The sequence below is a fragment of the Vigna umbellata genome, chromosome 2 (assembly GCF_029865625.1).
Source record: "Vigna umbellata cultivar VRB3 chromosome 2, Vumbellata_1.0, whole genome shotgun sequence".
Taxonomy (NCBI): domain Eukaryota; kingdom Viridiplantae; phylum Streptophyta; class Magnoliopsida; order Fabales; family Fabaceae; genus Vigna; species Vigna umbellata.
In genome coordinates this window covers 32,174,641-32,185,494 of record NC_142166.1, presented here as the reverse complement: position 1 = coordinate 32,185,494, position 10,854 = coordinate 32,174,641, and positions in this window count along the sequence as shown.

The following is a 10,854-nucleotide window of genomic DNA, read 5'->3' as shown; positions in this document are numbered from 1 at the left end:
GACCTAAGGTTACAGTTCGAGCTGGGAACGAACGTTATCAAATGCTGTAACCTTAGTATTTCGAGCAGCGTGTTTGATCGTATCTGGATGAAACAACGAGAGGACGAAGAATTGGTGAAAATTTTTAGTGCGCTAGGTACGGATCAAGCCAAACATTTTAACGCTGGAACGGACGGCATGTTACGTTACATGGGACGTACGTGCATTCCGAATGATGGCGAGCTGAAGAGAATTATCTTAGAAGAAGGCCATCACAGCCGTCTTAGCATGCATCCAGGCATGACTAAGATGTATCACGATCTCAAACAGTCGTTCTGGTGGCCAGGGATGAAGAATGACGTTGCACGTTTTGTGGCATCATGCCTAACATGTCAACGTGCTAAAGCTGAATATCAAAGACCGGGTGGTTTACTACAACCTTTGGAGATTCCCGAATGGAAGTGGGACAGCATTTCAATGGACTTCGTGACTCACTTGCCTCGCACGGTCAAGAATCACGATTCCATTTGGGTAGTAGTGGATCGTCTAACCAAAAGTGCTCACTTCCTAGCGGTCAACTTGAAGATGTCCATGACCAACTTGGCCAAGCTCTACATCAAAGAGATCGTTCGTCTGCATGGAGTGCCGTCCAGCATCATCTCTGACCGAGACACAAGGTTCACCTCTCGGTTTTGGCAGTCGTTGCAAAGCGAGCTGGGCAGCAAACTCCAAATGAGTTCTGCTTATCATCCTCAGACGGACGGTCAATCCGAGAGGACAATCCAGACGCTCGAGGATTTATTAAGGACGTGCGTACTCGATCACATGGGCGTTTGGGATGAGGTACTACCGTTAATAGAGTTCACCTACAACAACAGCTTCCAGTCGAGCATTGGAATGGCTCCTTTTGAAGCCCTATACGGACGCAAATGTCGCACGCCACTTTGTTGGTTTCAAGAAGGAGAACACATATTGACTGGACCAGAGCTCGTTCAACAGACAACGGATAAGGTGAAATTGATACAAGAAAGATTGAGAACGTCCAGAAGCAGGCAGAAGTCATACGCCGATAGGAGAAGACGACCACTGGAGTTCAAAGCTGGCGATCATGTTTTTCTCAGGATGAATCCAACTACTGGAGTGGGCAGAGCGTTGCGTTCAAAGAAATTATCTCCTAAATTCGTGGGACCTTATCAGATTTTGAAAAGGATTGGACCTGTTGCATACGAGCTAGCCCTACCTCCACAATTGTCCAACCTTCATCCGGTATTTCACGTGTCTCAACTCCGGAAGTACGTATCTGATCCCTCGCACATATTGGAGCTGGAGAACGTTCGTCTTCGACAAGACCGAGCGATAGAAATGAAGCCGATACGCATTGAAGACGAACGCTCTAAATTATACAAAGGGAAGGACGTTCGACTGGTGAAAGTGTTGTGGGACGACAAGACTGGCGATTCTACGTGGGAAGTTGAAGATGCCATGAAGGACTTATACCCTCATTTATTCCCTGGTAAGTCTTCAATTTTCGAGGACGAAAATTTTTGTAGTTAGGGGGATTGTCACGCCCCATTAATTTTTCTGCTGACTCACCTCTCTACTTTCATAAATGCACCTTGCCACGCTTACACCTCCATTGACACGCCCACCCTTCATTTAAAACGCACTCACGTTCACGATGCATGCATGCTGACAAGTGTCATGTTGGAACGTTCTAAAAACGTTAATGGAATCCAAGTGGCAGCAGGCGGTTGGACGATCGTCCTGCGTGGGGAAAGAAATGATTTTCTGGAAAACTCTTTCCTTTCTCTGTGCATTTCATCTTCTTCCTCAAATTTCTGATCTCCTAAATTCTCCATTCTCTCTCTAAAACCTTTCTTTCTTCTCTCTTTGGTAACTCACCATCCCTTGCTCCGTTCACGTTTCAGCACCGTGAGAAGCATCTCTGTACCGTGAGCTTCCCATCAAACCGATCGGTTTTGGATTCGGAAACGGGTAAGTTTCACGTCCTCAACTACTCTTGACTTTCCACATGCAAGCTTCATTTTGAATCTGCATGCACCGTCTCTGAACCAATATTTGTTTCCTGTAATTTTAGTTGGAAGAGTTTTGGGGTTTTGAACGTTAAGGGTAGAAGAGTATACTGGAATCTTGTGTTCTTTTTGAAGAACGAAAGCACGCTGCTTAATCCGGGTAAGGGAAGCTTGTTAGAATTTAATTCACAGGATCTCTGTACTGCATGCGCGTTACGTAATGTTTGAAAGTGTGATTTATGATATTTGACTTTTGAGTTTAGGAATATGATTCTGAGATGATATATGAAAATGTTGCATGTATGTACTGGGAATTATATGCTGAGTGTATGAATGGTCTGTGACGTTGTATGTGAATGATTTTGATAGTTGAATGATAGTATATGATGTTGATTAAAAGCATGAGAAGCATGGAAAAATACTAGGTTAAGATTGATTTAATGCAGGAAAGTTTATACTGGAAAATGAGTTACTGTAAAAGAAGATTTATGTGAAAAGTGCATGAAATTGAACGTTCGTATCGATACGGTCATTGACCGTTCGGTATTATCAGTAAATTCTTGTGTTAGTCGGACCCTTTCATTTGGAAAGGACTCCCTTTGAGAACGAACGCCCTCTTATATAGTTTTACGTTGTGCTTTCGGTCATACGTAAACATCACGAGTGTTGTGTGAGAATTGAGAAGTCTGAGAATATCCCTTTGAACTTTTAGTCAAATTATTAAAACATAAACTTTAATTATCTCATCTTATATAAATCCCAATTTCTATGATTTTGAATTCAGCTAAGAGCCTTAACCTAAAAACGTACGTCCTAAGTGGCGTTCGGTCTTAGACCGAACGTTCGTTCAAAAAGGCAAATGATTAGTAGCGCTCGTTCTTATGTCGAGCGTTCTTCCTTGGTAGCGTTCGACCTTATGTCGAGCGTTCGTTCGTGATAGCACTCGTTCTTTTGTCGAGCGTTCGTATTTGATAGCGTTCGACCCTTGTCGAGCGTACATCCTTAATAACGTTCGGCCTCTGTCGAGCGTTAGTCTTTAATAGCTGTCGGCCCTTGTCGAGCGTTGGTCTTTAAATAGCGTTCGTCCTGATCTTTAAATAGCGTTCGTTCTGATCTCAAATAGCGTTCGTCCAAACAGTGATTTAACGTTCGTCTTTTATGGAAGTGTAATTAAGAATGAAAATGTGATGTTGAGGGAAGTATAAATTGTGCGAACCATATATGAATTGATATTATGATTTTGGAATTAGAACGAGCGTTCCAGGGTGGAACGACTCTTGACTGGATATTGATATTGGTAGTATGAACGTGGTAAGCTTAGATGGTGATCCATCCTGATATTCCGTGAGTGCTCGTTCTCAAGTAGAGATGAGTAGGTCATGCGTGGGAATGGCAGGAGGTCTAGACCATAACTGTAACTTGGCAAAAAGACTAACCTCAGGTGGATACTGATGAGCATTCCAGTTAACCCACCTGAGTGCATGGACGCCTTAGCTACACAGGTTTCATACAGTCCGGACGGTCGGTCTAGTATCATGATTTTTGGGTTGAGTTAATATATGATTTGAATGCATGTGGTATGAATAAATTGATAAGTTTGTTATGTATGAACTGTATGTTTGACTTGAATTAAATTCAATAAGCTTACCCTTGCAATTCCTTTGTGTTGTCTCGTCTATGTATATTCCGTCTTGTCGAATGCAATGATCATCCGTGTGGATGTGAGCAGATGGGGAGGCGTTACTTGAAGAAACGCTGGTAGAAGAAAATTTGGAGGACGCCAACCTCGTAGAAGTGGAAGTAAAGGCCGAACAGTAGAGGCGTTCGGTTGTTAGTTAGGTTAGCGAGCGGCTGTGAGCGAGCGCTCTTTTATCGTTTGTTGTAGTTTGACGTTCGGTATTTATTTTGTAAACCGTTCATCCTTATTTTTGTAAACGCTCGTTAATTTTTTTTTTATATAACAGGCCGTTCGGCCATTTGTTTAATCTGTTCCTTTATGTTTAAAACTGTTTTGGATTATTAATACGTGTAATTATTCTAAGTATATAGTTGATGACTGTATAATTTTGGGATGTTACAGCAGGTAAGCCAAAATTGCTTTTAAAATTAAATTTTTGATCATCATCAAAAAGGGGGAGATTGTTACCAATAAGGAGTATTGGTAAATCTTGAAGAAAATTGTTTTGATGATGCTGCAAGAAGTTTTAGTTGAAGAAGATATTAGAATTATTTAAAAGCAATTTGTATAAATTAAATATAGTAGGAAAGTCTTGTAACTTTGTAAAACTTGCATTTTTTTACTACCATAATCGATTATGGAATGTCAATAATCGATTATCACAAGTCATCCAGGAATAATCGATTATCACCTCATATAATCGATTATCACATTCTTGAAAACCTGTAACGGACTTGAATAATCGATTATCACTTACAATAATCGATTATTCGTGGCAGTTGAGACTTAACCTTAGATATTCAGAACAGCTAGCTATATATTGGGTTTCTATGAAGATCACTAGTAACGTTGTTGAACAGAAGCTCTTGCAGAATACTGTTTGTCAGAGGAAGTTCTCAGAAGCTATAGTTCAAGTTCCCTTGCTTGGTCTCGTGAACAGGAGAGGCTCGCGTGTCGTGTGTCGATAGTCGGAGCAAGGTCTCTTCGAGTTAGCAAGGTGCTCTGCTTGGTCTCGTGAATAGGAGAAGCTCGTGTTTCGTTTGTCGATAGTCGGAGCGGTTCTCTTCGAGTTGGCAGAGTGTTCTTCTTCCGGTTCGTTCGTCGAAGGAAGGTTTATTTATCTGCTTTATTCACTATTTGTTGTAATCTGTGAAACATCTTTTTAGTGGAATTGTTAATCACTTTTTATAGTGATTAACGACTGGATGTAGATTCTGTTGAATCGAACCAGTATAAAAATTACTCGTGTGATTTTCTATTCCCTACACTCATATTATTTTACGTATATCAAGTGTTTGATTAATTTTCTGAAAGAAAATTATTTTTACTAAAAGGACCAAATTATTTTTAATTGTGATCGAACACGCTTTTCGCTCTCTGAGTTTGAATTCCGCTGTGCTATACTCTTCGAAAAATACCTGATGGCAACCCCTTTAGGGACTTCCCATCCAAAGAAGTATCAACTTTACTCTAAGACCAAGAAAGGGAAGTTGAATAAAGGACTTAATATTTTTCTTTCTAAAGTCTTAGCATGTTCTTCTGTAACTAAATATCTTTATCTTGTTTTGTAGGTAGGAATCCATGAGCATCCATACTAGGAAGGTTAAACCAGCAAAAGAGAGAAAATGAGGCAAGTAGAAGTACATGTTGTAGCCAAACTGTGAAGCCTTCACATTGGAGCACATTTTCAACACTTTCCATGTGCAAAATAATCAACCATGCACATGTGGAGCACATTCCAGCCGTGGCCCATATTTTCCACGTGAAACACATTCAAACCATGCATCTCCTTCATCTAAAGCACATTTCCCACGTGAAACATCTTCAGCTGGTAGTCTATGCACGTTTGAATAGCTTCTTTAGCACATTTCAGAGGCTTCTCTTACTCTATAAAAGAGAGCTTCTCATTCTTGTAAAAGGAACTTGAATTGATATAGTGAAATGCTGTTGAATTGGTTCCAGCCACTTCTTCTTTCAAGTTCATTGACTTGTGCCTTCTTAGCACACTTATCTCTAGCTTCCTTCCCCCTTGGAAGGCTGTCTGAGCTAGAAACGCTGCAAACACACCTCCAAAACCGCACCAAACTTTCCATCGAACACCTGGTGTGCACCTCCGTTTGCCATTCATCCAACCGGTCCGCTGCGTCATTCTGTCTAAGAAGCTGCTCCGTTCTTGAAGCTTGGAGTTGCTTCCATCATTTGGCATCAAGAGCCAGGTTCTCCACGCAAGTCTCCAAGAGATAAGTCACTTTTTCAGTCATATCTCACTTCTGTCATGTGCTGTTCCAGAGTTGTCACTGTTTGAATTTTTTTTTCTCACTTCTTATGTTTGATTTCGTGTTGGCTGTGGATGTTTGATTCCATTCAATGTTTCTTAGTTTTTAATCATCATTTTAAACGGTGAAAATCCTTTGTTTGAGTTCATTCCAGCTTTCAAAGTCATTTTCTAGTTTTGTCCAATGTCATGTGCCTATGTGCAGTTTTAACTTCTGTCAGCATGCGTTTGAATCTGTTCTGCTGTAAATTTTTCGTTTAATTTGAGTTCCTGATACAAGAAGGCCTAGCACCATTGGACCTATCACAAGAGGGATGATCAAGAAGCTACAAGATGAGTACTCTCCCAAAGGCCAAACCCTCTTTGCTATCTTTGGATGGAAGATTGGAGACCTAGAAGATGCTTTTAAGATGCCAAAGCATGGAGAAGGGTAAAAGTGGACTTTGGCACATGGGGGGTGTGCGCATAGTAGTCTAAAGGGTAGTATTAGCTTATTTCAATTCCTTATGCGCATATGTAATAAGCCACGTGAATAATATGGCTTCTAAAAGAACCATCACATTTTGCACATGTGGGTAAGGTGGCACTTGATCCGTATTTTGTGGATCTCCTTACTTCACATACATTGCATTGCATGGAGCTGAGAGTTAGCTATATAAGCTACTAGGATAAGCATGTATATCACTTTTGGAAATATATAGAAGATGAATTCTGCACTTTGCAAATTTCTCTCATCCGAAAGTCCTCTTTGCTTGCTTGCTTTTTCCATTGCTATCTTCTTCCATTGTGGAAGCCGCCTGAGATAGCCTACCATTCCCTCAAGCCAACTTCCATTTCACTTCATCTAATCACTTCAATCCGCTGCACACATTCCACTTAATCCAACCAACACAGAGAGCATTCTCTGCTACAAATTCTCCAGCACTGTTCCACTGATTCTTCAATTGCAGCAGAGTTGATTGCTTCATCCAGACTCACGGATCTGCTCCTATGCATCCTCCTTGATGCATCAAGTGGTATCATGAGCCTTGGTTCAAGTTAGAACCGTGAGATAAGTCCAGATTTCTTCCATTTCTTTGCTGTCAAAAATTTCCTGGTTGTTCTTGATGTGTTTCTGAAAATTCTGCACTATTTTTCAGCAATTATTGTTGTGTTTAGGATCTATTCTTAATTTCATTGGCTACTAGCTGTCTTTGCTTGAGTTTTCCTTCATTTTATTCGGCTGTTTTTGCTTGTTTGAGTCTATTTTAGCATTTAAGCATCATTTCTGGTGTTGTCTTAGTCATGTTTGGTTCATTTGCTGTTCTGTCATCAAATCGGGTTTTTAACCCAGTTTTTACGGTTCTAAAAGTGTTGGATGTGGCTACACCAATTAAGAGCAATGAACGATCAAGAGATGAGCTCAGGTGTTTAAATTTTTGCCAACCAAACTCAGATCTGCATGGTTTCTGTTCTGTTTTCCAGAAAGTGTACTGCTGTAACAAAAATTCTGCTGTTCATATAGCCTTGTGCACTGTTCTATTGAACAGCAGTTGAATGATCCATTGTCTGAACCATTTGGAAGATGAAATGAGTTGATTCCAAATAGTTTGTCATGTTCCAAGCATTTGGCCGAGATGCATGTGTCTTCTTGAGAAAATTCTGCTTAATTGTGTGAGGTTAGTATTAGATCATTGCTAACCATCATCAACACTGAATTTCTGCATTTGTGCAACTTTCAAATACCATTTCTAACTCCTCTTTGCTGTTTTCAAATCAGAATTGCTTTTGAATCAAAATTTGACCATGCTAGTTGTTAAATTTAGCTGAAATATGGTACTGCAGTAGTGATTTTCTGTTTTATATAGTTTTGATGTATCCAATTAGTTCCAACAAGTCATAAATCATCATCAAAACATGTTTGAATCATTGGAAAATAACTAGCTGCAGTACTGTTCATTTGGTCTATTTTTCTGCATTGAAAAAAATTGACTCTACTGCAAAACTGTGCTGGCTTTTCTGTCAAATTCTGCACTGCATTACTTTGCTTCATTCATCATTTTTAGATGCAGTAAAAGCCATGGTCCATTTAAAATATTAAGATAACAATTCAAAAGAGATATTACAAATGTTAAAAGGCACTTAGGACCATTGCATCATCAGTTTCGAAAGTTTGAAGTGTATAAAAATCTGGTGCAGAAATCTGGTGCAGAAATCTGGTGCAAAAATCTGGTGCAACTCATTCAGGCATTTCATCAAACAGTTTTGTCAATTTTCAATGCATAGTCAATTCGTGTGTGATTCTGATCTAAAGTCTTTTCTTGTGTTTTAAATCTGATCTAGAACCATTCTTAGGATCTATTTGAGGTGCCACCGTGTTTGAAACTCCTTTCATTGCTTGATTTTCGATTTTTCTACATTCTGCACACCAACTGTTTGAAAAATTTCCTGGTGTTGCTGTCTTTTGGTTGTGAAAGTTACAGCATTTGAGGTGATATTTTCAGTGATTAATTGGCTTGTTGGGTAGGTGGTTTATACCTCAGGAGGTGTATCACAATTGGAAGCATCAAAGAAGGTTCAATGAAGAGGAGCAAAGACAAGAAGATGGTACTTGGGATGGAAAAACCGTGACAATTCTGCACTTCCAAAATGTGCTGCAGCAAGTGCTGAAACAGCAGCCAGCAGAATTGTTGCTGCGGAGTTGTGTTCTTGAGTGATCACTTGCAGCTGAGAGGATTGGTGTGAATTAAGCATAGTTCACTCTTTGTTTTTGAGAAGCCAAAGCTGCACACATCTTTCCCTTAGCCAATTCGCATTTTTTTCTTACAAATTACCAAATTTCTTTGTAATTTCCATTGGTTTTCTTTGGTTGTAAGTTCCAAATCCAAGCAAGTGAGGTGCTAGAGTTCACAAGTGCTCTTACCTCATTTGTAACTAGACTCAAAAGAAGTCTTACAACCTAAAATTGAGTAGTCGGTGAGTGTGTCTTAGATCCAAAGTCTAAGCCTCACCTAGGAGACCTCACTTTAATTGCTTTTCCAATTCTCGCCTAGATAGTATATATCTTGTGCGAATAGGAAGCTCTCTTAGGGGTCCGAATTTAGAGTTAGGTTGTGTCTTTTCTTGGCTTTGTGTTTTCTTTATTGTCTTTAAGACTTAAGTGGATTTAAGAGTAATTTTGATCTAAGGACTCTAGTAAGTAACTAGAAGCATATTTGGCAAGGATAAGGCTTGGTACTTAAGCATTCCTAGTGAATCACCTCCCTTACCTGGAATATTGCTTTCAAGTGAAAAGCTCTAGTCTTTACTTCAAGAATAACATTTAAGTCCTGTCGCAACCGGAATCGCGACGGGACGACGATCCAAAAAAAGAAACGCTCGGAGTTTGGAAAAGAGATTTTGGAGTCGCCACCATAGTTTATTATGGAAAACTACGGAAAAACCATAAAACGATAAAGCACGGTCCACGAAAACCAAAGATTGGGTTCGGGAGTCGGTTACGCGTGGGGAAGGTGTTAGCACCCCGCAACGCCTGCCCTAAGGCAGTACCTTTAACTAAATGCACGAATATGATGTGGTTTTCTAAATGTTTAACTATCCCCTAAAATAAAACTCTAAAGAAACAAAATATATTTTTTAGTTTTTTGAGCCCGACAAGGATTGACCTTGCTCCTACGTATTCTCATTCAAAATGAGAAATCAGGGTTACGTAGTTCTTTTAGAAAACTGCTTAAAAATTTGTTTGAAAATTGTTTAGAAAATTTTGTTTGGAAAATGATTGTGGATAAATTTGGATTTTTGGGAAAGTGAACCTGACAAGGGCTAGCCTTGCTCCTACGTATCTCCACTTTCGATGGAGAATCAAGGGTTACGTAGTTCTGGGTAGCAAGACTATTTGTTGTTTAAAATTGTTGATGTTTTCGAGTTTTTTGAAGATTTTATACCTTTTTTGTATTTTGTTTAAGAAAGAGAAAAGGTTGTTAGCACAAGGACGATGCGTGCGATCACACATGTGCATAAACCTTTAAAACATATTTTTTGGTTAATTTTACTTAAGGAAAAGAAAAGGTTTTTAGCACAAGGACGATGCGTGCGATCACACATGTGCCTAAACCTTTAAAACATATTTTTTTGTAATTTCAATTAAGAAAGAGAAAAGGTTTTCAGCACAAGGACGATGCGTGCGATCACACATGTGCCTAAACCCTTAAAACATATTTTTGTAATTTTATTTAAGAAAGAGAAAAGGTTTTCAGCACAAGGACGATGCGTGCGATCACACATGTGCCTAAACCCTTAAAACATATTTTTGTAATTTTATTTAAGAAAGAGAAAAGGTTTTCAGCACAAGGACGATGCGTGCGATCACACATGTGCCTAAACCTTTAAACGTATTTTGATAAATTACTTTATTTAAATTGTAAATACTGCATTATTAAATATATATTTTAGGATAAGTAAATATGTAGAATGAGTAGATAGAAGAAAATAAAATAATAAATAAAATAAAAATAAAAGAAATAAATAAAACAAATGAGATAAGATAGACAAAATAAATGAAATAGAATAAAATGAAATAAGAAAAACAAACGAATAAAAATAACGAGCGTTGGGTGGATCATAAACGGACGTTGGGAACGAAGTGAAATAACGAGCGTTCGTTTCGGGGATTAACGAACGTTTGTTGAGAATGAGGAGGAGGAACGAGCATTGGGGACGAGCGTTCGGTTTGGATTTGAATGACGAGCGCTCGTTGGGACGAGCGTTCGTTGGGGACGAACGTTCGTTGGGAAAGGATTGAATGACGAGCGCTCGTTAAGGACGGGCGTTCGGTTTGGAGTTGAATGACGAGCGCTCGCTGGGACGAGCGTTCGTTGTTGGCGTTGAATGACGAGCGCTCGCTGGGACGA